This window comes from Macrotis lagotis, chromosome 1 (assembly GCF_037893015.1).
Source record: "Macrotis lagotis isolate mMagLag1 chromosome 1, bilby.v1.9.chrom.fasta, whole genome shotgun sequence".
Taxonomy (NCBI): Eukaryota; Metazoa; Chordata; class Mammalia; order Peramelemorphia; family Peramelidae; genus Macrotis; species Macrotis lagotis.
The window spans coordinates 337,931-355,679 of NC_133658.1; the positions used below are offsets into that span (position 1 = coordinate 337,931).

A 17,749-nucleotide genomic window follows, 5' to 3' on the forward strand; every position below is an offset into this window, starting at 1 on the left:
TCTTGAGGGAAAAGAAGATGAAAGGGGGTTTATGAGGAATGAAGGGTGTTTGGCTCCCACAGAATGTGAGAAGAAAATATATATATACATATATATATATATATATATATATACACATATATATGTAATTATAGACCAAGCCTGCTCCATCTGGCTCCCAGTGGACCCAGGGTCCTCATTCTTTGTGCCTGCCAGAGGGGGTTCATGCATATTACTGTTCACTCCCCTCATTCATCTAATGAGCAGGGCAGGGAAGACATGGAGGTGCATGTATCAGTTAGATTGTGACCCTGATCCATGACTGGCACAAAGGGGAGGAACCAGCCTTTCAAACTGAACATTGTGGTGATTCAGGGCCTTCCCTCACTAGGAGAGAGGTTCCTCATAAAAGCCATTTTAATCACTCTTAAGTATTTATGCTCATAAAACACTGTTAACAGGGGCAATCTGAAAATCTAGGGAGAATTGGAGGATTGGAGGAGGGGGTGATCCACAGTGTCCAAGGCAGCATCAGGCTGGGGGATAAGGGCTGAGAAAAGGCCTCGCCAGCTTTGTAGAGAACATTAGTTATGGTGGAATGACGAGGTGGGGAGGGAGATTGTAAAGGCGCAAGAAGAGTATGAGAGAGATGGAGGCAGGAGGGGTCCAGTGAGGGGGGGAGTGAAGATCCTGGTAGGGCCGATAAGGGGTGCAGGCTGTCGCATTGTGCATGAAGGAGGCCTTGCTTTGGCATAGGACTAGAGTTCTGTCTTCTTGGAAGGCACCTGAATGTGAGGTGAGCAGGGGAGACCAGGGAGCTGGCCTAGCTTCTCAGGTGAGAACCTGGGCCTGGGGCATCCCAGGGGCTGAGCCCATTTCTTAGCATTTTAATGTAGCTGGGTGGTCCAGTAAGTGCAGCAGAGTCTCCAGGCGGTATCTGGAGTCAAGAAGAATTGAGTTCAAATCTAACCTCAGACCTTTACTGCTCATATGACCCAGGCAAGTCATTAAATTTCTTTGCCTCAATTTCTTCAGTTGTAAAACAAAAGTCGTGCCTACCTCTCAAGCTGTTTTAAAGGTCATATTTGTAAAGACCATAGTACAGTGGCTGGCACATAGTAGGTGCTTAATAAGTATATGAAATGGCTCCCTCAGTCCAGACCCCTGACTTGCTGGGATACAGCCCTCTAGTCATTCAGTGCAGGATAACCATGGCCTTCACCATCATTTTTTCTTGAGAAGTTTGCACCCTGTGCCCACCTCAGAACTTCCCAGCAAGGTTCCTGCTCCTGGTTGTTGCTGTCCTGATGGCTCCTGGGGGAAGGCTGGACAAAGAGAGATCAACTCCTCTGGCTCTTCGTTGTCCTCCTTAGCTGGCATGTGTCCTTCTGGGGCTCAGTGGCCAAGGACAAGGAGATTTTCCAGGTGTTGAGCCCGGGGCTGCCCTGCCTTAGGTCCTTCCAGAATATCAGTGCATTTCTGGGAGATGCACTCTTGTGTTGGGGATTGCCCATCTGAATGGAATAGATCCTTGGCTAAAGAACTGAACCTACTGCCTGTCTGATAAATAGACTTGGGGGGCGCTGGAGAGCCAATGTTAGGAACAGAGCTCCTCACAGTGTTGTCCTCCCTCACTCTCTCTTTTGTGATTCAGTCTGTTCATAGGAGTGGGTTGAGAGAGCTTCCTCACCTCCTCACCTGTCATCAGAGAGTAGATGGCAGGCACAGAAGCAGTCCAGGTGCCTGCGTCCAGATAAGGCAGCAGAGGAGAACCTGTTACTGGTGCTGATGACCCCTTCTTCTGAAGCACTCTAGCTCAAAAGCCCCCAAGGAGACTGCATTCTTCCCTTTGGCCATGCCCCATTGACTTATAATGCTTTACCAGCAATAGATACCTGTAGGAGCTCTCAGTGGAAACTAGCCCTAACGCTAGCCACCCACACCCTTCTGCAAGCAGGCTTACCAAAGGGCCAAAGGAATCGATCTCTCTTTCTCCAGCCCTCCCCAGGAGCCATCAGGACAGTGTCTGGTGTCCTCCCCAAGATAGACATTGCCCTTGTAGATGAAAGAGTGGATAATTCAGGCTTTGAAATTCATTCAAATGGAAGCGCTCTCTCAAGGCTGCTGCCTGGAACATTCCACACTTGTGCTTCCATTTGGAGCATCAACCAGGTTGGTGTGATGAAAACTTGAGGGCTACTACTTGGTATTTGCCTCCCTTGTCCTGAGGGGGAGTTGAAAAGGGGCCCATTTGGAAGCTGAAGGAACTTCAGAGGGAGCCCAGGGAATGAGTGGCAAAGCTGGGGTGATCTTTCCACACTCCCTTGCAGCAATTTACAAGTTGTAAACCTTAATTTTCTTAGGCTGAAAATGAGAACAAAAAGATCTTACTAAAAACCTATGCGTGTGTGTATAATATCATTAAAGATATCAGCCCTGATACAAAGTTTTGGGAGCATATTTACACGTAAAATTGTTGTTGGCCAGCCAATTGGGTTAAACGTTTTGTCACAAGGTGTTCTCAAGGCCCGTATTAATTATGACAAAACCGGAAGACTGTGGCCCCTTCCCCAGTTCCTGCTTCCTCAGGATGGTCCCTCACCATGCCAGCTTGCAGGTGCGATGGGGAAATATGGCTTGTGTGAAGCCAAGTCTGCTTCCAGACCTTGACGTTGGCATTCAGATTACAGACCCTCCTATCTGTGACCAGAAATGGAGGATTAAAGAAATTAAACTTTGACAAAGTCCACTGCACCAGGAATCGTGGAGAAAAGCCAGCTGTCCCCCAGCCCCCCCAGCCCCCCCTCAGTGTTGGGATGGGGAGGAATCAGAAGCCTGGGGAGCACCAGCTGGAGCCGGCCTTGCTTCCCTCATTTCTGAGGAGGCGCCTTCACCTTCTGGGCCCCAGGCTCCCAGGCTCTCTGGCCCTGGTCTCCCCAAAGGCCTTCTTCATAGGGCTGCGGGGACATCGAGGGGTCCTCTCCTGTGCCTCTTAACGATGAGCAATTTCGTTCATTTTCACTTTGTGGTTCATTTTTCCTACAATTTTAAATTATTTCTTTTGGTTGTTCTAACTGGGCCAGGACTGAGGCTGAGGCCTCCCTGAGCCCGGCTGCCTGGCCCAGGTGCAGCGCGGAGCACGTGCAGGAAGTGCCCCGCCCTCGCGGCCTCCACAGAGCGCCTCCTCCGGCCCCGCCCCTCGCGCTCCCCTCCCCGGCACTTCTAGGCCCCGCCCCCTCCGGCGGCCCCGCCCCTCGCGCTCCTCCTCCCCGGCACTTCTGGGCCCCGCCCCTCGCGCTCCCCCTCCCCGGCACTTCTAGGCCCCGCCCCCTCCGGCGGCCCCGCCCCTCGCGCTGGGCCCCGCCCCTTCTCCCGGCACTTCTAGGCCCCGCCCCCTCCGGCGGCCCCGCCCCTCGCGCTCCCCTTCTCCCGGCACTTCTAGGCCCCGCCCCCTCCGGCGGCCCCGCCCCTCGCGCTCCCCTTCCCCCAGTACTTCTAGGCCCCGCCCCTCGCGCTCCTCCTCCCCGGCACTTCTGGGCCCCGCCCCTCGCGCTCCCCCTCCCCGGCACTTCTAGGCCCCGCCCCCTCCGGCGGCCCCGCCCCTCGCGCTCCCCCTCCCCGGCACTTCTAGGCCCCGCCCCCTCCGGCGGCCCCGCCCCTCGCGCTCCCCTTCTCCCGGCACTTCTAGGCCCCGCCCCCTCCGGCGGCCCCGCCCCTCGCGCTCCCCCTCCCCGGCACTTCTAGGCCCTGCCCCCTCCGGCGGCCCCGCCCCTCGCGCTCCCCTTCCCCGGCACTTCTAGGCCCCGCCCCCTCCGGCGGCCCCGCCCCTCGCGCTCCTCCTCCCCGGCACTTCTAGGCCCCGCCCCCTCCGGCCCCGCCCCCGCTTCCGTCCGGCGGACGGCGCGGTGACGTCGGGGCGGGGCCGGGCGGCGCTGACAGGCGGCGCAGCGGCCTCGGGGCTCGTCGCTCGTCAGGCTCCGAGCGCGGTCGGGCCCCCCCGCCGCGGGACCCCACGGGCGTCCGAGGTAGCGGCGGAGGCGGAAGCGGAGCAGACGGCGGCAGGTGGGCGCGCGCAGGGGGCGCGGGGGCGTGCGGAAGCAGGAAGCAGGAAGCGGGCCCCGCTTCCGGTGGCGCCTGCCAGGCCGCGGCGGGGGCGGGGGGCCGCGGGGCCCGTGGCGTGGGTCCGTCACGCGCTGGCCCGGGGGCGGGGGGGCCGCGGGACCCCGGCACGGGCCCCCACGGCTCCCGGGGCTCCCGGCCTCTGCAGCGCCCGGGCCCCGCGGGGTGCCCTCGCCCGCACCGCCCCCTCGGGCTGGCCGCCGGCTCCGGGAGCCCCGGGGCGGGCAGCTTGAGGGCCTTCTTCGGGGGGGCCAGGAAGACCCTTCCCCTGAGCCCGTGGCCAGGCCCAGGCTGTGGAGGGCGCCCCGGGCTCCAGGGGAGGGGGCCCACGGGCCGGGCAGCCCCCAGCCCTGGGGACAAGAGGTGCTCAGGAGCGCGTCCCAGGGCCGGTCAGTGGCCCCGGGGAACCTTCCCGTAGTCACCGGAGACCCGATCCTTGACCAGGCCTGGCCCCCGAGCAGGTGGGCCCAGCTCAGCAGGGTCTGGTGCCCTTTGCTTGCGGTCCTCTAGCTGGGGCGGGGGTGACCTGAGGCAGCTTTCCAGCATCTGCCCTCAAAACGTTCCTTACATTTGGCTGTCCCCGTTTCACAAGGGCTCACCCGGCCGTTGCAGGGTTCGAGCCTTGCTTCTCTGGCCCCAGGTCTGGGCCTTCCCATGCCACACGGGCCTTTTTATGGGGTTCCGCGCAGACCCTCGGTCAGTGGCTGCCTCGGGGCCTTTGAGGACAGCCGGGGACAGGCCCACACCTCCCTGGCAGAAACGGGGTGACTCGGCATTGCAGACACCTGTCCTCCACCCCCACTAACCCACACCCTCCATCCACCCATTTGGTCCAAAAGGGGCGTTCTCAAACTCCTACCGTGTACTGGGTCCTGAGGGTCCCAGGCACCATGGGCACCAAGATACAGTAGATATAAAGAGAATGATACAAATGAAGTCAGATGGAAGGGATTTGGGAGAAGGTGCGCCGGGAAAGTATTCCTGGAGAAGTGGGGTCAAGCTGCCTTCTGAAGGGAGAGGGGACTCTGGGAGACAGAAGAGGGAGACGCAGCCTGGCAAAGGCCACTGAGAATAACCACGGTTTTAGAGTGTTTGCTATGGACCAGTTACCATACCAGGCACTTTGCAGATCTCATTGGAGCTTCAACCTCCCTATGATCTCCAAACTGAGGAAGACAGGTTTTGCCTAGAGTCTTGCTTAATGTATTGCCTAGGTCCAGTGGCTCAGAAGGGGCTGAGGTCATATTTGGACTCAGGTCTTCCTGAGGCCAGGCTCCCTATTCTAGCTACTACTCCTATGTGAGGTGGAGCAAGGTGCTCCCTTTAGAGGTATCACTGGGTGTGGGAGGGAGGCTGCCAAGCCAGGTGGGGCCAGATCAGGAAGGACTTTAAAGCTAAGCCCATGTTGGGATGGGTTTCCAGTACCTGCCTTCCAGGGGGAATCCATGGTAGGATAGTCACATGATCAGGCCTGGGCATAAGAAGGCCACACAGGAGGAGGATGGCCTGGAGTGGATGGAATCTAAAGGCCTGATGACCAATGAGGAGGTCATTGCCCTATTCCAGGGGAGATGACAAGAGCCTGAATGAGGGTGGTCATCCTCCTACCTTCTTCCTTCAAGTTACAGTCCTTTCCTTCCTTGAATATCCCAGATCTTAGCTAACTTTTCAAACTCCTTCCATTATCTCATTAAACATCCCAAGGGCAGTGACTCCCCAGTTTATACTCCCAGCCCCAGTTTCTCTCCTTTGGACATCCCCCTCCAGCACCTCGACTTGGGCCCGTGATGGTGCCCAGCATCTCCCCCCTTAAGCCCACCCTTTCCCCCCACCAGACTCCTCCCAGTTCCCAAGTTTGAAATTCCAGAGCTATTGTGCTTTTCTTTTACTTTCTTACTTTTCTCTTACTCTTCAGCCTCCAGTTGATGCCAAGCCCTGGCATCCTGTTTTCCAGTATCTTGCCTCTGTTCCCTCTCTACTCATAATAACAATGGATCTGGGTACCAACAGTGCCCTAGTCCATGGCCCCATCTGCTCTACTCTGCGATGTCTAGCTTAGGGGTTCTTCCCTGTGGACCCCTTCCCAGATTCTTGTCTGTAAATGTGGAGGATTAGAAAGGAAACTAGTTCTATTAAAATATTTTTAAACCTCCTTCATGGACCCCAGGTGAGGAGCTCCTCATCTCACATGGGACATAGTATGATGCCCACCAAGGGAAGTGTCTCCCCAGGACGGTGACCCTGGCTCTGCAGTCTGCCATTCATTTCATTTCACAGTGACGTGTGTTTATATGAAGCCCTCCAGGGTTCTTCTCGAGAAAAAGATAGGGGCAGACTGGGGTGAAGGGTCTGAGCAGACAGTAAACCTGGAGTCCCCTTTTATTTCTTGGCCAGTCTTCCCTAGTGGTCTCAAACCTGGGACCTCCAAGGGCACATCAGGTATCACGTTTGGCATGGAGGTCTGCCAAGGCCTTTTGCAGAGTTTCTATGGAGCTATCTACTGGGATCAAGGGTGGCCCAACTCCTTAGATGTCAGAAAGGTAAGATGACCAGCTGACCCATGAGGATGTGCCCACACTCAGCCCAGCAGAACTCCCTTTTGTCTGGCTTTGACTTTCAGTTGGAGTGAGATGTCAGCCCTGATAGACTGGGCCACCATGACCAAAAAAGCGCACATGTAGAGACTTGCCAGTGGTCAGTAGATGTGTGAGGCTGCTGGGAATCTTGGTGCCCGTTGCCCAGTCACTATCCAAGAGGAGGGGATCTTCTGGGCCTGGAGACATTTCTTGTTTCCCTTTATCTTGTGAGGTGCCACATACAGGTCATTAATTCATGTAGCCTGGGTATGGCCAGCCTGCCAGGGATGGTGGTCACCAGTGCCTTCCTGAAAGCCTTCCTAGCTGAGGCTCCTGTGTCCCTGGCATGGGCTTCCAGAACCCATGCGCATCAGGGTCCAAGTGTTTGGGAGCAAGGACAACTGTGACTTCCTTCTGTCCCCATTTCTTCCCTTTGATGGGCATCTCATCTTCATCTGCTAAACGATAGAACTGGATACTGCTGTTAGGAAGCACTCCTGTACACCATCATGTTCCAGATTGGGGTCTGTAAGAGAGCAGAGACTGGCACCTTTATCAGGGAGCGAGTGCCCTAGGGCATTGCCTCCCCTATTTCGGATAGGCACATGTATCTACTCTTGACCTTTATTGTCTTTTTTTTTTTTGGCAAGGCAGTGGGGTTAAGTGACTTGTCCAAGGTCACACAACTAGGTTATTACGTGTTGGGGCTGGATTTGAACTCAGGGCCTCCTGACTCCTTGCTTCCTACACACTGTGCCACCTGGCTGCCCCCTTATTGTCTTTGGGATGACTGTTTGCCCTATGTCAGAACCTTGTCAGCTCAACCTCCAATTTGTTTTCTTTGGTGATGGGAGCTCAGGAACTGCACTATGTGGAGCTGTCGTGGAAGGGGAGCTGTTCTTCAAGGCCAAGGGGTTCCCTCATGCTGAGGTCTGGTTATCCTTGCTAGTGGAAGCTGGTGTTGGCAAGAACGACTGGGTTCCCTTTTTCCATGTGGCCTGTGTTGCTCTATGAGGTTGGCTTGGGTTGGACAGTGAGGGCTCGCATCTGCAGCTCAGGGTGTGCACTGCGCACTGCCCAAAGGCACCGAGGTCAGGAAAAGAGACAGTCTGTATCTCAATGGACTCGCCACCAACCATTCTTTCATATTATCTATGAGGGAAAGCCAGGACCTTAGCACAGTGCCTGTCTTCTCTCTGCCATCATGGCCACAAGTCCCTGGCCATTCTTTCCAGGCTCTGTCTGGGTCTGTGTGGGCACAGGAGACTGAGGCTCATAGGCTGTGTGATCCCCAAGAGGGTCAGTGGAAAAGCCCCTGATTCTGAAATCCCTGGCGGATGCTTGGATTTATTGGAGTTTAGTTCCCTGGCCTTTGGAAAGGGCTCTTTTCCTGATGTTTGGAGTCATTGAAGTCTTATTGTAATTCTTAAATCGGTTTGGATGGTGAGGGGACTCAGACTCTGGGGTTCCAAGGTCACTCCTGGCTAATGCAGGTGGGCTCTGGCCTGAGTGCCAAAGGGAGACCTGGACCCTGCCCGCCAGGGCCAGGGTCGTTCCCTGGGCTGATTCTGGTGGGCAGGGCTCTGAGGGGGTGGAGGCCCAGGAGGCCAGGGAGATGAGCTCAGAGGGAGCCTCACCCTCCCTGGGCTTGTTTCAGTTCCTCCTCGTTGTCAGGACAGGAAGCAGACTGGCAGGTTGGTAGATCTGGGCCTCAATGGGGGGGCCCTCTGTGGGGCAGGAAGAGTGACAGCCGGAAATGCCAAGGCAGCTGGTGGGAGCAGAAGGGTGTATGTGTGTCTGCATTTGTCTGTGTGACTGTGTATGTATGTCTCTTTGTGTGTGTGTGTATATGTGTCTGCATCTGTATGTCTCTTGTCTGATTATGTAGGTGTCTCTGTCTGCATATCAGTGTGACTGTGTCTGTCTGTATGTCTTTATGTGACTGTGTGTGTCTATATGTGTCTGCCTGTGTCTTTGTGTGAGTGCGTGTGTCTATCTGACTACGTAGGTGTCCATGTGCCTGCATTTATGTGTCTTTGTGTGACTACATGTATTTCTGTATTTGTCTGCCTGTATATCTGTGTGTGTGTGTGAACGTGTGTCTGCATATGTGTGTGTCTGTATGTGTGGCTCTGTATGTGTCTGTCTGCATAAGTATCTCTGTGTGTCTGCATGTATGTGTCTCTGTTGGTGGGTGGGCATCAGGAGTTCTCCCTCCCCTCCTCAGAGAGGAGAGGGTCATGGGGCCTTGGCCAGTCCGGTTTGTCATTTGGCCATATTTCTCAGCCTTGCCTTGCTCTGACCAGAGTGTGTCCGTTTGAGGCTCTGGGGAAATGAGCCTGGTTAGAGCCTCCCCTCTGTCACTTCGGGGGGGGGGGGTGCCAAGGTCACCAGGGAGAGCAGATCTGAACCTGGTGGGAGAAATGAGGTTGAGCAATGGGGGGGGGGTTGACCCCTGCTCCATGTATTGCCCTGTGGCAGGAGACCCAGGGCAAGCCCCCAGGGCAAGATGGGTGTTGATCTGGGGGCACAGCCTCCGACAGAGACAGGGCAGGCTGACCGGACCCATGGCTTTGCCAACCCTGCAGTTGGGAGTGGGCCAAGGGCCTTTCTTGAGCTCTTAGAACCTTCACTTTTTGGTGAACTCAGTTGAAAGGACTTCTGACAACTTGGCAACGAGGGGCGATGGTCGGCCTTGGGGCCCTCACCTGATCTCAGTCTTAACTTCCTTTCTTGACTAGATAGCTTTCCAGTTGGTTGACTTTGGAGGGAAGTTCCTCACTGGGGAGGGCTGCATAGCGGTGTCATCTCAGGCAGCCCCTCTCCCAGAGCATGGGAGCTCATGATTCAGCTTCCCAGAATTCATAGGGTTTTGTGTTAACTGTATTTTAGTGTAATTGCTTTCCTTTAGAATGCTCTCTGTTTTATGTTCAGAGATGCGGGGGGGGGGGGGGTCTGTCCATGTGCCTTCACCAGACTGCCTCAAGGTCCCAGGTCCCCCAGAAGTTGCATTTCCCTGGTGGGGCAGGGGTCTTTTATCCAGCCCACTCTAGCCCCTGGCAGGTGGAGCTCAGCAAGGGCTGTGTCAGGGATTTGTGAGTCAGTGTGGTGGCACTGTACTGGCATTGCCCCATTCCTGGACACTGACAGTGTGAACTCTTGGTCTTGGTGGGAGGTGAATCACGTTCCGGCTTTTGTTGCTTCAGGAAGGAAGCCCTTCCTTCCTCCTCCGGACTCCAGGCCCTTCCAAACCGCTCCCTGCTAGGTCTGGAATGGGAAGGCGGGTCAGAGAGCTGGGAATACATTCTGGGTTTGGGGTCTGAAGCCTCACCCAGGCCAGCCCTCAAGTCCAGCTTGGGTCAAAGGCAGCTTCTGACCCTGACTCTTCTGCCCTGTAGAGGCGATGCCCTCCTGGTCTGTGCCAGCCACTGGGGCAGGTGCTGGGAGCTAAGGAGGAACAAGGGACAGTAACCCCTGGCCTCAAGGAGCTCAGAGTCTACAGGGGAAACAGCCTTCAAATGATAGCACAAAGGAGGGGGAGAGGCAGAGAGGCAGGGTCTGCTGGGAGACCAGCTGCAGAGGAACTTTGAAAGGCAGCTTTTAGATTTGATCCCAGAGATGACAGGGAGTCCCCAGGGACTGAATCTGTCTGAGGAGAAGGTAACCTGGAGTGGAGTGAGAAGATTTGAGTTCAGATGGGGCTTCCCTTACCTAGCTGTGTGACCCTAGGCAAGTTATTTCACCTTTGTAAACTAGAGATAATCAAAGTGGGGTATGAGGGTCAGAGGAAATAATAATTAAGCACTCCTGCTTCATAATTGTCGTGTTTGTGTCTGGCCTCATGGGAATGGTTGGCCATCATCTTCTCCTGCTTGTTTTTACAGATGAAGAAACTACAGCAAGCGGGGTGAAGTGATTTACCCAGGGTCACATAGCTAGTAAGTGACAGAAGCCAGATTTGAACCCAGGAAGAGGAGTCTTCCCAACACTGGGCCCAGTGCTCATGGGAATGGTTGGCCATCATCTTCTCCTGCTTGTTTTTACAGATGAAGAAACTACAGCAAGCGGGGTGAAGTGATTTACCCAGGGTCACATAGCTAGTAAGTGACAGAAGCCAGATTTGAACCCAGGAAGAGGAGTCTTCCCAACACTGGGCCCAGTGCTCTATCCACTGTACTACCTAATGGCATAGAGTCAGAGCTGTCCTAATGTTAACTGGTCTCATCACCATCAGCGTCATTAGTATTAATTATTGTTCATCTGTCAGGCCACCGTGGTAGGGCAGGTGTGAGGTGACGGTGCTGTTTTTATAACAAGAGGTGTTGTGAAGATACAACCAAGAGGTCTTGGCCACAGTTTGGAAGGAGAGGCCTGGGGGATTAAGAGTAGGGAGTACCCAGGCCAGGAAAGAGGAGGGTGTGGAGGCAAAGATAAAGTTGGATTAAAGATGGCAGTGGTGGGACAGCAAGGTGGCACAGTGGATAGAGCACTGTCCTTGGAGTCAGAGAGACAGACGGACAGAGAAAGAGAGAGAGAGAGAGAGAGAGAGAGAAGTACTGAAGATGTGAAGAATATATCAGGAAGGAGAGCTCTTGAGGCACCAAGGAGGTCACAAAGGCCAGTCCTGGAGAGAAGGCCACCGGTTTTGGGGATCAGGGGGATTCGTGGTGCCTCTGGAAGATGAAGAAAGTGGGAGGAGCAGAAGTGACCCTTCCTGGCTTCTCAAGAAGTTTAGCCCTGAATGCTAGGCAAATTAAGGGTTGCTACTAGGGGAATCAAGTGATGGTTGGGGTGGGGGGGAGACCTATCTACAGTAGGGAAGGAACCAAGAGCCAGAGAGAGAGAGCAAGGAAGACAGAATGGAATGGGAGTGTCTGCTTTGGTAAGAAGATGTGGTCTCTGGGAGACAGGGGCAGAGGAAAGAGTGGGGAGAAAGAAGGGGAGCTTGAGTCAGCCTTAATATGTTCATAAAATTCCTGGGGAGGGGGTGGAGTTTTCCCAGAACCAGAGAAGCTTGAGGAGGGGGGGGGGGTGATGAGCTAGAATATGGGGGCAGCTAGGTGGCATAGTGGATAGAGCACCTGCCTTGGAGTCAGGAGGACCTGAGTTCAAATATGGCCTCAGACACTTAATAATTACCTAGCTATGAGACCTTGGGCAAGTCTCTTAAACCCCATTGCCTTTAAAAGAGAAAAAAAAGATTGGGGAGGGGGAGGGAACATGTCCAAGGAAGACTTTTTGGCAGTGAGGGCTTAGTTGTAGCAGCCCCATGGGTCAGAGGAATGGTGGAAGCCAAGTGTGGGAGGGATGTCAGGCTGGGCTAGCAGGCATCTTTGGAAGCAGGACTCAAGGGAGGTCCTGTGCCAGTTGAATTGGTGCCCTGAAGGGAAGATGAGCACATCCTGAGGAGTGATAGATAGGAGGTCCTGGTGTGGACAAGGCAGAGGATGCAGGTGGCAAGGCCATTTGTCAGTCCCTGGGAAGTATCTGAGTTCCTGCTAGGTGCCAGGCTCAGAGGCCAGTATGTCATGTCGGGTAGTATCCTTATGGACTTCTCTCCTCATCCCCCCCCCCCCCCCAAATCAACTTGCACTGATTGGATCTGGACTTTGTATATCCTGACCCTGAGAGAATAGAAGCCTCTGGTGGGCAGGCAGGTTCCCACAGTCTACAAAAGGAACAGAAAAATGCACTGTGCCAAGAAAACTCAAGTTCTCGGACTGTTCTTTACATCATGTCGGGGGGGGGGGGGCAAGTTCTTTAGCCTGGTGTTGCCCAGCCCAGGGGTTTCTCCTCATCTCTGAATCCCTTCCAGCAGAGAAAGCTCTGTCTGGTGGCCCACCCCTGGTGCCTGGACCTCTCTGCTCTGGGCCTGGGAGTGGATCTCCTATTGTTATTTTGATTTCTATTAACTTTTGTTTTTGTCTGTGGCCTTCCTTTCTGAATCTGTCACTTGTCCCTCTAGCCAAACATCTTTTAAAAAGGAAGAGTACAGATGCTGAGTGGACCAGCTTCTCCTCCAAGCTGCCATCAGTGGAGTAGTTTTCCACCCCTCCTCCTCCTCCTTCTGGGATGGAAAGGCCCTGTTTTCCACCCTTTGGCTTGACACACCTCCTGGCTTCTTCTCTGGTCTTTCTGTTGTCACCGGACAGTAGGTTTCTCTGCTCTTCTTTTACTGGAGAGGGCATTAAATGGAGAAGATAGTGAGGTTCTTGGGGCCTTGCCTTGAGAAGATCTGCTTCTAGACCTGCCTCTGACAGATCCTGGCCTAGAGAGACTGAGGCTAACTCTGGACTCCATCCCTCAGACAAAGCTCTGCTTCCCTAGCCAGTCCCCAGATCTCAGAGTGATGGAAGAGGATTAAATGGGTCTTCTCCCTTACTTAGAAAGTGAGTCTTGGGGCGGCTAGGTGGCGCAGTGGATAGAGCACTGGCCTTGGAGTCAGGAGTACCTGAGTTCAAATCTGGCCTTGGACACTTAATAACTATCTAGCCAAGTGGCCTTGGGCAAGCCATTTAGCCCCATTGCCTCGAAAAATCTAAGGGGAAAAAAAAAGTCTTGTTGAGGTTCATTAGATTTGGAGGAGACTCAAAGACTTCCCAGCCAGCAAAGAACTGCTGGTCCTAAAATAGATGGCTCCAAAGGCCTAGCCTTCAAACCCCACCTCCCTTGGCCACTTGTTTCAGGGGCTAAGAGCTGGGGAAACGGAATTGGGAGGGAGTGTGATACATGTCCCTCAGTGCTAGCTAGTCTGCTGCAGCAATGAGGATGCTCAGGGAACTCATACCCAAAACTTCTCCATCCTCATGAGGAATCCTGGGTACCCCTCCCCCATTCTCTTTTGAGTGACCAGGACCCTCCCTGCTTGGGGGTCCTGTAGGTATGTCAGGTGTCCTAAGCAGCCTTTGTCCCTCTGTGGGCCACAGGCAGCAGAGGGTCACGCCCAGGAGGGTGGCACCTGGGGATGTCCCTGCCCTCTGAGCCAGGCACTGTTGGAGCTCCTCCTCGATGGGCCCATCTTTGACATTTCCTCGTAGAGCCTTTCTCTGGACTCCATTTTATTTTTTCCAAGTTTTCCCTTAAATCTTGCTAATTTCCAAGTTAGCAATGATCTCTTATATTTTGAGGCCTTGGGGCTGGTTTATCCCTTAGGGGTCACTGCAGCCCATTCTCAGCACTAGGGAAGCAGTGGCAGAAAGGTGAACATCCCTGTCCTCAAGCAGTGACTTTCTGCTGGGAAGATCAAGGACATGAATGTGTAAGGTTAGAGGAGAAATGCCATCCTTAGCCAGCGGTTTCATCTCATTTTTTTCCCAATTAAACCAGCAGGTTTTTTTTTTTTCCTTTTCACCTCCTCTCCCTTAAAAGAGGGGATTGCTTTGGGCTTCCTGATGCCCAGCCCAGCACTCTGCCGGCTGGTCCACACAGTGCTGCTCAGGATCCTCCCCGGGGTTGCCAGCAGCCCCAGGGCCTTTAGAAGTGACCTCAAGCAGACAGTTCTTCAGGAATGAGGTCTGGCCAATTCTGCATATGACTTAGCATCTTGACCTTAGAGGTGCTGGGCAGTCAGGGCCAGAGCAGCTCCTTGTTAGGGATAGGGTCCTTTGTGGCAAGGTCTTCAGAATCTACCTTTTTACAAAAATATTTTCCCCCAATTCCATGTGAAAACAATTTTTAAAGTTTTGAGTTATAAATCTATCCCTCTCTCCAGTGGTTAGCAATGCAATAGAGCTTATACACATGGACGGTCAAGAAAAACATTTCCATGGTGGGCATTTTGAACAAGAAGACTCGAACAAAGACAGAAAAGGAAAATGAGAGTACTACATGCTTCAGACTATCCAGAACCCTCCTTTGGTCTCCCATGTGCACCAGCCTAATCTCAGCCTTCGTGACCTCAGCTGCTGGGGAGGGTGAGAGGGCCTGAGGGAAAGCCAGGCCCTTCCTCTGTGACATAGCTCTTCCGGAGTTGTCTGCAGTCATGAGAAGGCCTTGCTCAGCTGGCAGCTCCCTGGGGCTCCCCCCACTTCCCCTCTTGTCATTGCTTACCAACACCTAGGACCTCAGAAAGCTCTGTCCTTCCAACCTGCCAGGGCAGTGGGAAGGAGGAGAGCTTTGCAGGGGGCAGCTCTGGGTCCAGAGGACTCAGGGGAGACTGCTGGGCCTGGAGTCCACAGGTCCCATTTCTTGGGCTTATTAATTTTTTTGGAAATGGAGCTTGGTGGCCTTAGGGTTAGAGAGGGTCTCAAGGACCAGTCGTGTGGGCTGACTTCTGCATTCTTACTTAATGGCTTGGGTTTGTCCTTTGACCCCAACTGACTGGGTAAGCCAGTCAACCCTTTTGGGTATAGGGCCCCTGCTAGCCAAACTTGTGAAGAACGGAGTGCGTCTGACTCCCTGGGACCCGGGGCCCTGCTTGCTGATTTGGGGCAAGGCTCTGACTATGCCCTCTCAGAGTTGTCATGAATAACTGCCCAGTCTCTCCATTCCAAGAGGCCGTTTGGTCATCGGACCTCGCCTCACTTCACCTTGCCCTGTGGCTTTTGGAGGGGCCAGGTCAGTGAGCTGCCCTGGGGGGGTGTCAGAAGACTTTTCCTGGCATTTCCCCCTCCTCCTCTCTGGCCTGTGTCTTAACCCGAAGTCATCAAGGGCAGCCATTGCTTCACTTTTGAGTCTGTGTCCCCAGTGCTTGGCACAGAGCAAAGTCATTTTTCTTGTCAGAATGGTTTGTATCCACAGGAAAGAAGGGAGAAGTTTTTCCTTGGGTGGTACACGGGTCAGTCTGTTAGCATTTGTGAAGCTCTTTTGGGGGGGGGGGGAGAAAGGAAGAAACAAAATTAAACTGCCTTCAATTCGAGGAAAGGCCCAAAGGAGCTCACCTTCTAACCAAGGAAACAGAGTTAACATATATACAATGTAAACACCTCCTAGGCAACTTTGAATCAGTCCAGTATTACTGATTCAGTCCTAACCATAAGCTCTTTGGACTCGAAGAACGGCAGAAGCAAACCCTTCCCTCTGGTAGCTGACTTTGTAAAGGAACGATATATATCAATATGGCAGAATAGATTTCATTTTTGGAAGTAACTTTTAGAACTTATTATACTTATTTGTACATTATTTTAATGTTCATTTTTTTAAAATTTTGAATTCCAAATTCTTTCTCCCTACTGCCCCTCCCCTACTCTTGGAGAAGGCAAGCAATGATAACAGACGTTTGAAGTCATGCAAGATTTATTCCCATATTAACCATATTGAAAAAAAAAAAGAAAAAGAAAGTGAAAAAAGTCTGCTTCAGCCTTTCCTCAGGAGTTCCTCACCTCTCTCTGGAATCGCCTTGGGCCATTCTTTTCCAGTTGATTGCTGTCAAGCTCTTGGTATTCCTGCTATTCCACAATATTCTCCTGCTCTTACTGAGTGGGTAGAAAGTAACTTAGGTGGGACTGATATTAGCACCTGGTCCCACTCAGAAAGGTTAATGGAAAAGATGACACAAGAGCAAGGGCAGAGGTTCGCAGTTGAGGCCAGCCAAATAGGGTCTGGATACTCCATTAAAGGGTCAGAAAAATGGAAAACTAGCAAAGGGTCATGTTGTGAACAGCTTTAAATGCCCAGTCCACCAGTCAAGAAGCATCTCACCAACTCCTGCCATCCACTGGGCTTGGGCTAAACTCTGAGAATACAGGGAGAAGTCAAAGAAAGACACTTTCTGCCCTCATGAAGAAAAGTTTCCTGTGTGGGGTCATGGGTTTCAATCCTGAAAAGTAGAAGGATAGCCAAGAAGGGTTTAAAGGTTAACTGGAAGGGCCTTCCCCAGTGGTGGAAGGGGGCCAGCATGGCCAAGGGATATTCCAGAGGGAGAAGATTGCCAGGGAGGTGACTTGCTCTAGAGGGAATAGAGGGCACTCCACCCCCACTTCCCCCTCCCCCCCCCTAGCATTGAGAATGAGAGTTCCTTGGAAGTGTGCAGTTGATGTCAGGAAAGGCAGGAGCTGGGGAGATCCATCACTCCCATATCCAAGTGTGAGATCAAGAAGACTAAAGAGGAGGAGGTGTGGACTGAAGATGGAACAAAAATTTTGAGACTTTGTGCTGGGTTGGATGTGGGCATGAGAGGGAGACCCAGAAGGGGGTTTGGGCTAAGCATCCTGATGATTGTGGGGCCCTTTGTTTTAGAGAGAAAGAAGCCAAGGCCCAGTCACACAAGTCCAGAGAGGGCTTGAACCACCTCCTCCTTCCTTCTGACTTCAAGAGAATCCTTAGTGCTTAGCTGTCATGGGTTAGATATGAGGAGATGGTGTTTCAGAGTCAGGAATGGGAGAGTAGAGAATATTTCTGATCCAGTCAAATGCCAAAGGAAACCTCCTCTGGACGACCCCGGTTTCTACTTGAAGACCTCTGAGGACTGGGAAGTGCATGCTGACCTCAGTCTGGACTTTGCTTCTAGCAGCTGGTGCTTCTCCACTTAGGCTTCCATGTCCACAAAGTCATGCTGTGGGTGAGAATCTTTGGAGGCCTCAGTTTCTTCTAACTCCAACCATTCTGTGAATGAATAGAATCAGGTTATCCTCACATCTTCTGCTCTGGGTCAGCCTGGACCAATTCCAACCCAGCCCCAGGAGAAAGATGCTGCCTTCTCAACAAGGACCTCTTTGCCCATAAATCTGTAAGGAGGGCAGTTTCCCTTTCTTAACTTTGGGAGTGGCCCATGGATCTGGATCATAATTTTGGGTTGGGGTCTCTGCCAGGTGATAGGCATTGGCTGGTGGATTTTTTTTTTCATGTAGAAAAAGCAAGCTGTTGAAAGGAAGAGGGGATGTGCATCACCTGAGGAGGAATCACTTAGCTCCCATGCTACTCTTCTTTTCTTGGCTAAGGAGAATCACTCTGAGCTGCTAGGGATAAAATAATGACTGCAGCTGGGAAATGAGAGCCAAGAACAGGACAGGGAGGGAGGCTATCTGTCCTTGGCCAGGAAGGTAATCATGGAGCCAGTGTCAGGGACATTTGTCAATCTTATTTTCAGCTCCAAGTTCTCTCCCGACAGCCCTCCCCACTGAGAAAGCAAGAAACAC

The 17,749-nt window shown here is 53.2% G+C and overlaps 1 protein-coding gene across 5 annotated transcripts in view; it reads left to right on the top strand.

Moving 5' to 3' along the window:
• The first annotated feature begins 3,898 nt into the window (after positions 1-3,898).
• ITSN2 (intersectin 2) overlaps positions 3,899-17,749 on the top strand; it is an 81,639-nt gene continuing 67,788 nt past the window's right edge. For 2 of the 5 annotated variants that reach the window (XM_074194295.1, XM_074194311.1), the window contains exon 1: positions 3,900-4,041. The gene's annotated coding sequence lies outside the window, so the exon portion shown is untranslated. Of the gene's footprint in view, positions 4,042-4,475; positions 8,369-17,749 lie in introns of those variants that run through there. The other 3 variants (XM_074194325.1, XM_074194318.1, XM_074194302.1) reach the window with 3 other exon arrangements.